The sequence below is a fragment of the Colius striatus genome, chromosome 1 (assembly GCF_028858725.1).
Source record: "Colius striatus isolate bColStr4 chromosome 1, bColStr4.1.hap1, whole genome shotgun sequence".
Classification (NCBI taxonomy): domain Eukaryota; kingdom Metazoa; phylum Chordata; class Aves; order Coliiformes; family Coliidae; genus Colius; species Colius striatus.
In genome coordinates this window covers 128,857,742-128,872,055 of record NC_084759.1, presented here as the reverse complement: position 1 = coordinate 128,872,055, position 14,314 = coordinate 128,857,742, and the positions used below count along the sequence as shown (strand labels likewise).

The following is a 14,314-nucleotide window of genomic DNA, read 5'->3' as shown; positions in this document are numbered from 1 at the left end:
GAAAGAGGTTAATTGCTAACAGTTAATCAACCACATTTTGGTATAGAAAATTCGTCAACACTAGTATATTTCAGTGAAAGCTATAAAGTCGGGGTGCTTTAGATTGAAGTAATTGCTCAGTACTCTGGAAAACTAAATTTTTCCTCTCCTCCATACCCTTTTTTTTTTCCCTATGCATCTGTTTGCCATATTGTATCCTGTTTGCAAAGATACAAGTAGAGTTACTTAAATGGACTGTGTAACATTTTGTACTCCTATTGTGCAGTAAAACCTCAACTTTCAAAAGTTAAGTTGAGTCTGGAGTACAGAGAGAAACTATTTCCGGATTATTTCATTTTGTAACATAACAATTATACCCATTCTTAATATACCATTTGTTTGGCTCTAATTTGCTGTTCAGCCTGGTTCAGATGAGAGCACAGAAATCGCTGGTGTATGTAATGTCACATAAAATTGTCACTGTCATTTCTTCAGATTAGTCTCAAAATAGTTATGTATATTTTTGCAATTTTTTATATACTTGGTAATGGTTAGTAAGACACTTTGAAGAAACATTCAGTTTATAAACCATCCAGATTGTCATTTCTTTTCTCAGCTCTTGTCTTTTGTCTACTGCCAAGGACATTTATATCTGAACAGCATTTTTTTTTCTTCTGTACTCATGTGCTCCTGCTGTTTGATCATCAACCTGAAGTCATAATCTTTTGTTTGTGACATGATAGTAATTTTCCTACTGGCTAATTGTTATCTTGGATAGAGATAAACAGCAGGAACAGCTGAACTCTGAAGAAACAAAAATCAAATTTTTATGCATGCGTCCTCTCTAATAAACAACATCTATGCAAGTAGAATTGGTTTGAATAAGATGTGTTGAGTTCAGAGGAGGTGTCAGCAGTTCCTTAATGAGACAGAGGCAGCGCCAGCATGAGTATGAATAAGTTTATACATGAAAGTAGAGGTGAAGTTTTGAAGTTCACTATTTGGTTTGTGAATTCAGTGCAGTGAAGGATGCCAAGCCAGCAACACTGGTGACTGAAACTCAGAAAATGTAATAGTGTCTATTGCTTACAGAATTAGCCTCTCTGTTGTTCTCGCTGACTTAAACTTTTGTAAATTTGCTGCTCTTTTTTTTTTTTTTTTTCTTTTACAACTGAACTGTAATTGTTAGTTTGAGGAGACTCTAGTAGACTCATTTACTGATCTGGAAAGGAACAAAATTGATAACCTGGAGGTGCAGTGCCTTGTAAACTAATACAGATTTGAAGTACTGGACTGCTCCTATCCAGAAATGGATGCACAGGACAAAGCACCATTCTGTCAAAATTGTCGAGGGACTACAATAAGCCTGATCCTACTAATGTTTACAGGACAGCTATTTGGACTGCTAAGAGTCAGGAGGTTACTGTCATGAGAGTTTACTGTAGAGGTTCTGTGATGTGGGGTTAGTTTTCTTGTGTTCATATTCTGGCTGTAGAACAAAGAGGTTGCTTTCTTAGAACCCACTGGTCCTCATCACAGTCCCGTCTCTGGTCTCTTCTTGGCCTTTGGTTTGATTTGGGGATTGGACTTCCATCAACAGTGCTGTTGAAGCCAGTAAAGCTGCTCCTTGGGGGTACATATGCAGGGGAGTCAGTTAAAGCTGCTCTGTGGCAGCTTTGTATTCTTCATGATAGCTATGAAACCAATGAGGACCTTATTGACAATTGCAAACAGAAAATAGCAATGGCATCACATCTGTTGGGAGGCTATAGTTAAATGTGAAACTGTAAGTTAAGTTTCAACTTTTAATGAGCAATAAAGAGAGAATTCTTTGCCCCAAGTGCTCACAGCTTACTTTTCTTCCAGAAATAGCTCTCCAGTCAGTGGGCAATTGCTATTTTGTTTTGGTTCTCGACCCTGATCATGCAGACAGTGCATAAAGCTCTTGTTTGAATAGGAATCTTGTAAATGATGTGTGTGCAGACAGGCTGAACATCGCAGACCTCTGTGGTTAGGGTCAGTTATTGAAGAAATGAAAATGTGTAGTTGGTAATGGCCATTTTAAAACTACCGCTTCACTGTCATGCATTCAGAAAAGGGTTTATTTTAATCAGTTGTTATTTTTTTAACATTGTTACCACTTTAAATTGATTTTATTATGTTGTTAATTGCTTTTGATGATCATATTTGCTTTTTTGTATTTTTTTTTAGACTAACTCATTTGCATGTAGTTTAAAGGAGCTTAATGTTCAAGACTTCTTAAAATGAGTGTGACTGGAGGTGTTTGCACATGTTTTTCTAATAGAAGTCAGAGAAGGACACAAGGAATAGGCTTTTTACTTCTGAAGCACTCAGGTTGGAGATGAAGTGTGGTGTTTGAACTGGAGCTATGTTTTTGCCTTCAGGCAAAGGGTCTCTTCACCTAGGAATGTACAATGCTTAAGTTTTGACAATGAGACTTAGAAATACCTCTGTGTTTTTTGCAATCCTCAGGGTCTGTTTCTTCACCCAAGCTTGAATCAGCTGTATTCTAGTCATGTTTTCTCATTGCGTGATTTCTCAGAATTCAGTTTGTCTTTGTATGCTGTGATTTCCAATGCATTTTCGTCTTTCATCTCTCCATAGAACAGTCTAAAATTAACATGATCTAAGGTGCTACAAAATGCACCATTACTTTAATAGTTTTTGCAATTGCATCTCTGTGATATAGTTTGCTTATCATCAGATTGCTTTAGCTTTTATTTAAAAGTGAAAAATTAGGACTTTAAAAGTTTGATGGAATTTTTTGCTATGTCTTGGACTTAAGGTGAAGTTTTTGGCAAGGTGCACTGAAGACAGGGCCAGTTCTGGTTACCTGGGTGAAGTTGTATATATCTGGTCAGAGGTCTATGCAGGTGATGTGCTTCTATCTTTCAGCGGAAGTTACAGAAAGATATTCAGGTAAAAAGCCTTGATTGTGTTTCACACCAGTACTGCGTAAAGGGACACAAGCTATATTCGTGTATCCTTTTTCCCTAGTCAATTGATTATATCTGCCTTCCCCCAGTCCTAGGCAAGCAGGGAATTTGGTGAGAAGCTGTAGAGTGGGTAGAGGATTGTTTTTGTTTTCAGGGAAATAGGTCAGAATCTGGAGCACAGGAACCTTTTAAACTATCTGTCTTTGGGAGCTGGAGAAATCCGATTCTTTTGGACATCTGTAATCCACCTTTACGATGATGTCGCATCTCAAAAATGCCAGCTTCAAAAATATCTGCCGCAGTGCACATAAAGTGGGATTTACTTTTTAGTTCAAATCCAGGAAAGCAAAGATGTTACTTTTTTTTTTTCCCTCCCTTCTGAGGCAATGTGGTACAGGAAGAAAACAGTGAGAAACAGGTCTCAGTTTCTGATCTGTCACCATTCATCTGCTCCGGCAGCCAGTCCTGCAGATTTAAACACTGTATTCTTTGTCCTCAGTATATTTAACCTCCTTAATTTCCTATGAAATGCTAAATATTTGAGTTGCTTTGCTGGTATCTTCTTTAAAAGAGTTCACTTCTTTGTACTATAGAGAGGGGTATGAGCTGGTGGCTCTGCCATTCCTGGGGGCATAGTCAACTCCTTTCCCAGTTCTACTGAGGAAGCCCCTCATGCTTTAGCCCCTCACCTGAGAGGGATTTGGTTAGTAAACTGCATGTGGATGGTGAAATTCTTTGCTGCCACCCACTTCTTTGATGGCATGTGGGGACTGTTTGTACTTCAGAGGCAGTTGCTACCAGCAAAACAGAACTTACATTGGTAAGGAAATTCCCACAGATGGACTTTTACTAATGGGTGATTCACAGACTTCAGAGATGGTCTGTTCATGTTCATATAAAGGTCACTTAAAAGCTGAGACCTCAAACCTAAAGGCTATGGCTCACCCAGGGTGACTGGTGCTGTGTGGACATGAGGTTTTGGGTGAGTGTGCAGTGAGTACTTCTACTTCTGTGCAGAGCACTTAGTGTTAATTGCTATTCTACAGAGTAGCTACTGTTGGGTGAAAGAAATACATTCACTAATAATAACCTTTATTTTTTAAACTTGCACCTCACTTGTGTAGTTTCAGAGGATATACCACTGGCAGACTTACAGAATACACAGTGCTGTAAACAAAGAAGCTGTGTCATTATTTTGTGGTAATTGTCCAAGGCTTGGAAGGGGAAAACATTGCCTCTCTAATGGATCACACATAAATGCTTGGTCTTGACACCCTAAATATTAAGTAACTTTTCCCTACTTATATATTTGGTAGGTAAGCTGACACAGAGAGCCTTCATTAAGCTCTCCAGACATTCTTGTAGTTTATAAATATTTAAGGCAAGAGATTTCACAGTGTGACCAGGCTCAATATTTAACTCCACATGGACAGAACTTGATCTGAACACAGTGATGGTATTTGCAAGTAGAAATGAACTTGACATTGTTTCTCATTTCTGATACCTTCTCCCCTGAAGAGGTTCTGAAAATAGGGTGAGCTTGTTTTGTTTCATTGTGAATTATCTTGCTATAGACCTTTCTGTGTCAATGAAATTAGTACAATCCTCCCCTAATTTTGAAATGGAGTCTCAGCTCCCAGTCTATGAATAGAAGGAGAATTCAGCAATACCTTTTTCTGTTTGATTTATAGTACACTTTGAAGAACGTACCATTCAAAGTGTAGGTTAAAAGAAGCAGTAATTTGGTTAACAGTACTTTGTTTCTTTTGCAAAATGTTTTAAACTCTTCAGAGAAAGAAGCATGTCACTTTGAAAGAATGCTTTTTGAGCTTCTTTATTAATACAGAGAGAACAATAAGGAAATGTTTTTAATATAAACAGACATGGAAAATGGTAACGTTTGTACAGATTTTTTTAGTATCTTGTTACAGGATCACATTACTTAAATAGAATTACTCCCTTGTGATATAATCAATGTGGCAGAAATGGGATTATAGTTTTAATTCTGTTTATGAGGGCTGTGTGTGAGCTCTTGATGTCAGATTCGAGAAATAATCGTGTTTGAGACAGAAAATCTTAATCAACTAGCTATAAAATTTTGCTTAATAAAAAATGTTTGTTTTTCTTCTTTGTGATACCAAAGTGTAATTTTCTCCTTTATATTTTTCCTCTTACTCTTCCCTACCCCCTGTGTTTCCCTAGAGGAAAACCGTAGTTTTTATATTTGAGGTTTTTTGTTTCTTTGTTTTGTGCTTTGGAGTGGTTTGTTTAAAAATTGTTTGTCTTGAGAACTCCTCAATAATAATCATTCTCCTCTATTAGAGAGTTCAGGCTTCTAGAAGGTGGCTGATGTATTTATTTGAATTCTGAAAGTTAAGGGTATGTGGAAGAGAACAGAAATGTAAGCTATTGTAGAACTTCAGACTTTTTTAACCTTAAAATGTTAACGCTTCAAAAGAAACATTAACCCTCACAGTAAAATAAGAAAGTCACCCTCACAGTAAAATAAGAAAAAACTATTTTACTGTGAGGGTGAGGGAGCCCTGGTACAGGCTGCCCAGGGAGGTTGTGGAGTCTCAAGATCTTTAAGACCCACCTGGATATGTTCGTGTGTGACTTGATCTAGATGGACCTGCTTTTGCATGGGGGTTGGACTAGATGATCTCTAAAGGTCCCTTCCAACGCCTACCATTCTATGATTCTATGAAAAGTACAAGAATCTCTTGTCCATGATGGATTAATAGAGTAGGAATATTAAGAACAACAGAAAAGAATGTGTAAACCTTGTACTGACTCTTATATCTACTTGGAAAATGCACTAGTGTTCTGTTAGCTCAGAAACTTAACTGAGGCACAACAGTTACCATTACCTACAGAGTAAAGACTAAAATGTATGTGTAAAATAATTCCAACTTGGATGATTTTGTGTTTATGGTTTTATTTATTTTTCTTTTGAATTATCAGAAATGAGTCCTACTCAATATGAAAAGATGGGATCATTCACCTTTTTCAGGGGATCTTGCATGTCTATGGGTGGTTTTTTGGATTTTGTTTGTTTTTAACGTGTCTCTACAACTGATGTAAGCTTGTTGAAGATTTTACATTAATAGTACTGGGATGTGGGTGTTATTCAGAGCTAAAAAAAAAAAAAAGAATGATACAGAATCATTGAATGATGGAATGGTAGGGGTTGGAAGGGACCTTTAGAGATCATCCAGTCCAACCCCCCCTGCAGAAGCAGGATCACCTAGATCAGGTTGCATAGGAACATGTTCAGGCGGGTCTTGAAGACCTCCAAGGAAGGAGACTCCACAACCCTTATGGGCAGCCTGTGCCAGGGCTCCCTCACCTGAACAGTGAAAATAGTTTTTTCTTATATTTAAATGGAACTTTTTGTGTTCCAACTTCATCCCATTACCCCTTGTCCTGTTGCTAGCTACTATAGAAAAAAAGGATATCCCAACCTCCTGACACCCACCATTTAGATATTTGTCCAGCTGTGTTTCTGAAAGAAAGCAATCAAATGTGCAATCACTTTCAAAATTCTTAAAGTTTATGCACATCTTCCTTTACCCCTTAAAAAAAACCCCTAACTGTTACTTTGAACTGGAGTTGTTATTCATTATATTAATCTGTAGTAAACATAAGTATTAAAGTGTACTTCTGGTTTGAGAATGTTTGGTTTTGTTTTATTTGGCTGCTGGAAGGTTGTTCTAAACCTGTGCTGGGACTCAAGTATTTCCTTTTAGTTTTCTTATAAAATGATTTTCTAGTTTGTATTTCTACAAAATTGTTGAATCTGTCTCATGTTGAAGAAAGTTTTTGACTTGCATGAGAAACGGAATTTGTGAATTCCTTTTACTACTTGGAGATATGCCTTTTGTTCTCAATATTTGTTATGAAGGAAGAACTGACAAAGATACCATTCACCAAGCTTGGTCTGGAAGGTGTGCCACAAAGAAATATTGGGTAGCTGATATGGTCTTTGTTGAAGAAGCTCAGAGAAGTGGAAATGAAAATGTGATAAGCCTTTGATAAGCTGCTCCCCCCACCCACTCTGCTCCACATTGGTCCCATTATTGTGTCCCATCTGAGGCCTGTCACTTTTGTGGTGTATTTGTCAGTGCATGCAGATTTTTCCGTTTTATGGGTCATTCTGTCCTCCAGGTAGGATCTTCTGTTGCTTTACAGCAACCTCCTCATAGCACTTCAAAAATCTAAACAAAACCAATAACGGAACAGAATAAATAAGTTAGAAAAGTTGTTTTAATTTATATCTCTCAGATAAACTGACACACTTAAAAAAAATATGTTTAAGTACTAGGCATGTCACTTGGTAAATTGCTAAAAGTCATCTAAGGGTAGCTCAGTGCCTATGAACTTCTTTTCAGTGTGGAAAAATGCTTTGGTAGTTTGAGGGTAAAGCAGTGTGCTGCTGCTCAGGGTGTGGATTTTTGTGGTCCATATTGAACTATTACTATAAGTCTGGATGAAATGCTTTGGCTGGGGCTACTGTCATGCAGTCTCTGCCAGTATAATTAGTGTCCCCTAGCTATGGAGGCAAGTGAGCTGACTGGAGTGATTGAGGGCAGACACTCTCAGGCCATTCTCAAGTGAATGTACGCCCCTAAACGTGTGCTCTCCAGGCTGGAAACACAAAAGAGTGTGGTCATTCCAGGCTAGCAACAAACTTTGGAGTGTTCACTTCTCTCTCAGATATTCCTGTTTTCTCTTAGGCAAGCTGGATACCCACAAATCTGTGGGTCCTGATGCAATACAGTCACAAGTGCTGAGGGAGCTGGCTGATGTTATTGCTAAGGTGCTTACCATCATTTTTGAACAATCGTGGAGCAAAGGTGAGGTGCCTGAGGACTGGAGGAAGGCCAGTGTCACTCCAGTCTTAACAAAGGGCAAGGATGACCTAGGAAACTACAGGGCAGTCAGCCTCACCTCCATCCCTGGAAAAGGTGATGGATTAGCTCATCCTGGAAGACAACACTAAACACACAGAGGAAAATATGGTTTTTGGGGGAGTCAACATGTATTCTCCAAGGAGAAATCTTGTTTGCCCAGCCTGAGAGCCTTCTATGAGAGTATAACTGTCTGGCTAGATGAGGGGAGAGCAGTGGATGTCATCTACTTTGACTTCAGGAAGGCATTTGTCACCACCTCCCACAACATCCTCATCAGAAAGCTCGGGCAGTGTGGGTTGGATGAGTGAACGGTAAGGTGGATCGAGAGATGGATGAATAACAGAGCCCAGCAAGTAATGATCAAGAGAGCCGAGTGAAGTTGGAGGCCTGTGGCCAGTGGGGTTTCACAGAGATCGGTTCTGGGGCCAGTTTGATTCAACATCTTCATTAATCATGGATGAGGGGAAGGGTGTACCCTCAGCAAGTTCGCTGATGACACCGAACTGGGAGGACTGGCCGATTCCCCAGAAGGCTGTGCTGCCATTCAGCAGGATCTCAACTGGCTTAAGAGTTGGGCAGAGAGGAACCTCATGAGATTCAACAAGGGCAAGGGCAGAGTCCTGCGTCTGGGAAGGAACAACCCCATGTACCAGTACAGGCTGGCGGCTCACCTGCTAGAGAGCAGCTCTGCAGAGAGAGACGTTGGAGTCCTGCTTGATAACGTGAGCCAGCAGTGTGCCCTTGTGGCCAAGAAGGCCATTGGCATTCTGGAATGCATCAAGAGTGTGTCCAGCAGATAGAGGAAGGTTCTCTTCCCCATCTACTCTGCCCTGGTGTGGCCTCATCTGGAGTCCTGTGTCAAGTTTTGGGCTCCCCGGCTCAAGAGGAACAGGGAACTTCTGGAGAGAGTTCTGGAGTCCCACCGAGATGATCAGAGGACTGGAGCATCTTTCTTACGAGGAAAAGCTACAGGACCTGGGGTTGCTTAGCCTGTAGAAGAGAATAAGGGGGGAACTCATTAACACTTAGAAGTATTTGAAAGGTGTATGTCAAGAGGTTGGGATAGCACTTTTTTCTGCTGTCTCCAGTGACAGGACTAGGGATAATAGGTGTAAACTTGAACACAAAAAAGTTCCACTTAAGGAAAAGCTTCTTTAAGGGTAAGGGAGCACTGTCAGAGGCTACCCAGGGAGTTTGTGGAGTCTCCTTCTCTGGAGGTTTTCAAAACCTGCCTGGACATGTCTGACCCAATTTAGATGGGTCTTCTTTAGCAGGGGGATTGGACTAGGTGATCTTTAGAGGTCCTTTCCAACCCCTACCTATGATTCTCAGCTTGCCAAGGTGTACATGGTATGTCTTGCAGCCTTTAGCCTTCCTAGGCTTTGGGAAATGGACTTCCTCTGTCCCAGGATTACAATGTTGTATCGTGATGCTTTGATTCAGTAGAGGGACTTAAGCAATGTCCAGTCCTTTGACAGCACGGTGAGTGATATGATAGAGGTTTTGGTTTGTTTTCTTACTGTTAGAAATGCTCTAAGAAATGATGATGCTGGTAAGGTGTGAAGGGTAGTGTTCTGTTTCAGTGTGATCAGGTCAACTTATCCGTCATCATACAGCTTCAAGTTTGGATTGCAAAAATATCATCTCTATGCAAATGTGTGTTTTTAATTGGTGTAGTATAGCCAAACAAGATTTCTTTTTCCACATGAGTGAAGATGTGTGCTCAAGAGAACTGTCAGAAGCTTATCTTACAGACAGGAGATGCTTTACAGAAGTTTACATGTGTACAAACTTTTTCATTATACAGATTGTGTTGATTTTAACATGGGTGTTTCCAGTAGATCTAGAGAAGTATTGACAATGTGCATGGAACTGGTGTGACTTCATCTGCAGCTCTGTCTTGTCTGAGAGACTGAGAGTGCTGAAGGAAGGTTAGAGCATAATTGAGGAAACGGGAAGTGTGATGTTGAGGTTCACAGATTCACAGAATGGTAGAGGCTGGAAGGGTCCTCTAGAGATCATCAGTCCAACCCTCCTGCTAAATAAAGTTGCACAGGAACATGCCCAGGCAGGTTTTGAAAACCTGCGGAGAAGGAGACTTCACAACCTCTGGGCAGCCTGTGCCAGGGCTCCCTCACCCTCACAGATAAGAAATTTCTCCTCCTGTTCAAGTAAAAGTTCCTGGGTTCTACAGACATTAATGTGGGTTGCAGTGCTACTTGGCCACATATCCCTAAGAGCCTTCCTGCTTTCTGGAATCTGCTGCTGCCCTTAGAAAGTGTATTGTGCTGCTGCCATGTCACTTTTATTTTCTTGTTGCTTTGTGACTCTCTCTTACAAGCAGCACAGTGATGGTAGTATTATATGGCAGTTCATCTGAAAACAGATGCCTGACCCATGGACCGCAGCTCTCTGGCTATCCTAGATGGTTGTTAGCAAGATAGGTTCAGCATATGAAGTTTTGAAGATGTTAGCTAATAAAGTAGTGTATTTAATCCCCATGAGGGTGCAAAGGAAAGAACTTCAGAGCAGGAGAGTCAGTGTTGTGGAAAGATGGACAGAGGATCAGTTTGGATGTGCTACCTAACACTGAGAAGAGACATGTGACAATTCCAAAATTGTCAACTGCTGGCTCTATGGCTCTTTTGCCAGCAGGATGATTTGATGGCCAGTGACTGCTATTCCGAAAGTTATTTGCATGTAATGCCTGGACCTGGTATTCCATTTTTTCCCTCTTTTCTTTCTTTAGTCTCCATCCTTCTAGTTCTTCAGTAAGAATTTTTATCCTGTTTTTCAGCAGGCTTAAGGATGACTTAGTGCCTTTGTACCAGCTAGTCTTGCAGGATGTCAGTTCCTCTCTGACTGAAGGCCTGCAAAACTAACAGTAGAAACTTGGTGCACAGTCCAAGTGCTGTTGTTGCTGCTCGATGTCTTTGCTTTTGCACTGATGTGGTTACTCATCTCATTCACAGTCAAGCCTGACCGTTACTGTGACCTTTCGAATTACCATCTGAACAACTCTTGGATGGTTTTAGCATGTGGAATACACTTTAGGTCAGATGAAAAGAGGAGAAAAGGTCCTTTCTGACAATATTGGGTTGCCTCATGCTCCTTTACTGATGTCCTGGTGGGCTGCTGTGTCCTGCAAGTATGTTTGTGAGAATGGGGAGGTTCAGAGAGAAGACAGTTCTCTGTTTACAGTGAAAGTGGAATGGAGGCTATTGGTCAGTTCACTAGTTTTCTTAAAAGTGTATGGAATTGTGTGGAATAAATTGGGAAAGCTGCTGTAATAGAGCACTGGATGCACAATCCTGGCCTCCTGCTTGCTGTGCTGAACCTCTTGTGTATTTCCTGGTCACTTTTTTGTGATATAAATAATCTCTGTGTAAGTTTCTTGAGGCTGAGTCTCTGCTTTTTGGTATTAAATTTTGATATTGATTGTATTACTGTTGTGGTTCAAGCGCAGCCATCAAGGGAGCACCATGTAGGCACTTGCTTCCCCCCCCGGCCCAGTCCTACTCCTGGAGAGAAGATAACCAAGGGCTTTGTGGATCAAGACAAGGGCAGGAAGGACTCGACACCAGTTATGGTTCTGGGCAAAACAGTTCTGATTGCTCAGCTTAGGGAAGAAAACAAGAAGCATTTAATCTGCTACCAAGTAGAAACAGAACAGACAAAAAGCAAAAAAAACCCAGAGCAGGGTGAGAAAAATACAGCTAGCACTTCAAGATCTCCTTCCCCACCCCTCTCCTCTTCACGGGCTCAGCTCACTGCTCCCAATATCTCTACCTCCTCCCCACTCAGTGGTGCAGAGGACAGGGAATGGGGGATGTGGTCAGTCTCTCACAGATGGGCTCTGCTGCTTGTTTCTTCTCAGAGGAGGAGGACTCCTTGCATTTTGCCCCTGCTGCAGTGTGGAGTCTTTCCCATGGGATACACTGCTCAAGAAACTTATCTGGCGTGAGCCCAAGGGCTGCAGTTTCTGCTCACAAACTACTCCAGCATGAGTCTGCTCTGTGGCAGCAGAACTATTCTCCAATGCTACCCTCTCCCAGAGTCATGGCCTCCTCCAGTCACAGTCACTCCTGGCTTGGAGTTCTCCACAAGCTGCCAGCAGATCTCAGCTCCACTGTTACCCACTGTGGGTTACAGAGGGTCAACTGCTGTCTCACCACAGGATGCAGGGGAGTCTTTGCTCTGGTACACCTCTTCCTCTCTTCCCTCACTGACCTTGGGGTCTGCATGGTTGCTTCTCTCTCATCCAGCTCCTTCCACCGCCTCCCAGAAAGAACAGCCCTCCTCTCTGGCTTTTTAAGAAGTGATTGCAGAGTTGCCCAATTTATCTCAGCCCCAGTGAGTCTGATTTAGAGCCAGGGAAAGTTTTAAGCAACTTAACTCCAGAAGCAACCATTACAGCACCTTCCTCATTAGCAGAAATGCTTCCACACAAACCAAATTACATACAAGGAGTTTTGTATATAGAATGGTTTTGAAAAGGTTGCAATTAACTCTCTTTACTGGCTATACATGCCCATTTATCTCCTCTTCCTTATCTTGGGGACTGACTGTGAGTGCATGTCCGTCCATCAACACATCTGGCAAATCCTCTTTGATTACTGTGCCTCATCCAGACTAGTGTGTATTTGCTTGGCACATCTCATCAATGTGTCTCCTCTTTTCCAGTCCTCCTGTTTGCCATCCTTGTGGCAGTATTTGGCAATATCAGTTCACTTTCAGATGCTCAGAGTTCTTTAAAAGCAAGACTTTTAGAAGACAGGGAGTTTTCTTTATGGAGATCTTATTAACATTTACAAATATCTAAAGGGTGGGTGTCAGGAGTTTGGGACATCCCTTTTTTCTATAGTAGCTAGCAACAGGACAAGGGGTAATGGGATGACGCTGGAACATAAAAAGTTCCACTTAAATATAAGAACTATTTCACTGTGAGGGTGAGGGATCCCTGGCACAGGCTGCCCAGAGGGGTTGTGGAGTCTCCTTCCTTGGAGGTCTTCAAGACCCACCTGGACATGATCCTATGCAACCTGATCTAGGTGAACCTGCTTCTGCAGGGGGGTTGGACTAGATGATCTCTAAAGGTCCCTTCCAACCCTACCATTCTATTATTCTCTGGTTTTCCCAGCCTAATGATGTCTTCTTACAATGTGTAGTAAACTGTAGGTTTCTTACCAGTGGACTCCTGCATGAATATTTATTTCCACAACATGGGTGATTGCACAGTATTACTGACTGAGCCACACTGGGATTCTGGGGCAAGTTACCATACTTGATGGTGGCTACCTCTTGTTTGGCAGGTCCCATTTCTAAACTGGAGGCTCACACACATCTGGTTCAACTAACTTGTCAAAGCTGAACCCTTTCCCTGGTGTGCTAGTAGTTAGGTTTATCTCATTTTGTTCTGAACTGGTTCTGGATGATGGCTGAGTAAAAATTACTTTTTGGCAGATTGGGGAGAGCATGTTAGTCTTCTGCTGGTTTAGCTGCCTGCATGGTCTCACCATGGTATGGCAGAAGTCCTATGAGCACAAGTAGTATGCTGCCAGTGAAAGGGGGGAGAGCTGCTCTCTCTTCCAGCTCTCTGCTGATTGCCTTATGTTTATTTTGGAGTTTGCTTTACCACTTCTTGAGTCGATTCTACGTGCTAACTCAGTCAGATGTTTTGCTGATGTGATGATTTGAATCAGCTTGGGGAGGGACCCTTAAGTGGGAGGGTAGAACAGAATTGATGGGATCTGGGAATGAGAAAAAAAGGGATTTTGGGAAATGAGAGTCTGCCAATTGTGTTAACCAGGCTAAATTCCATGTTAGTGAAAGAGAATGAGCATATTGAATGTAACACTGACCTCATGATACCCAGAGGTGTCATGGATCATTTGAAGTGGAAAGGGAGCAAGTGGGAACTTGTGGAAAAAGCCTCTGGACTAGCAGGACAAATTCTGACAGCCGAAAGTAGCCACTTACACACCAAAAAAATGGATAACCATTTTTAGTGGTAATCTTTTTATGTTGGTTTATCACATTGCACCCTGTGAGCTGTATAATTTTTAAGGCAGTATTAGATGTTTACAAATCAGATGTATAAAGCAAGACTTAAGTAAATAAGTGTTAGGGAAACCAGACTTTGGGGATTAGCAGCTTTCAGTATGCTAGCAAAAGAGATGAGCTGTAGCCAAGAGAAATATTTGGTACAAGAACTGGAGTTTGGTGGTAAGGTGAAGGATGCTGATGTAGAATTCTAGTTGTAAAGGTAGGGCAAAAAAAAGCAGTGTCTGGATTTTAATATTGAATGGGATAAATTTAGGGAAGGTGTTACCTGAATATTGGAGTTAGGTAACAGGCTCAGTGACCTACTATTGGCAGGAGTTTCTCATGATTTAAATTATCTTTGTTGCAGTACAAATGTGTTACTTCTGTGTTCTCTAAGCAAATTTTTGTTCCTGCTGGTGA

At 41.3% G+C, this 14,314-nt stretch overlaps 1 protein-coding gene across 1 annotated transcript in view; it reads left to right on the top strand.

Annotated features, from left to right (window-relative positions):
- LRP6 (LDL receptor related protein 6) overlaps positions 1-14,314 on the top strand; it is a 138,262-nt gene that overhangs the window by 1,337 nt on the left and 122,611 nt on the right. The window lies entirely within an intron of this gene.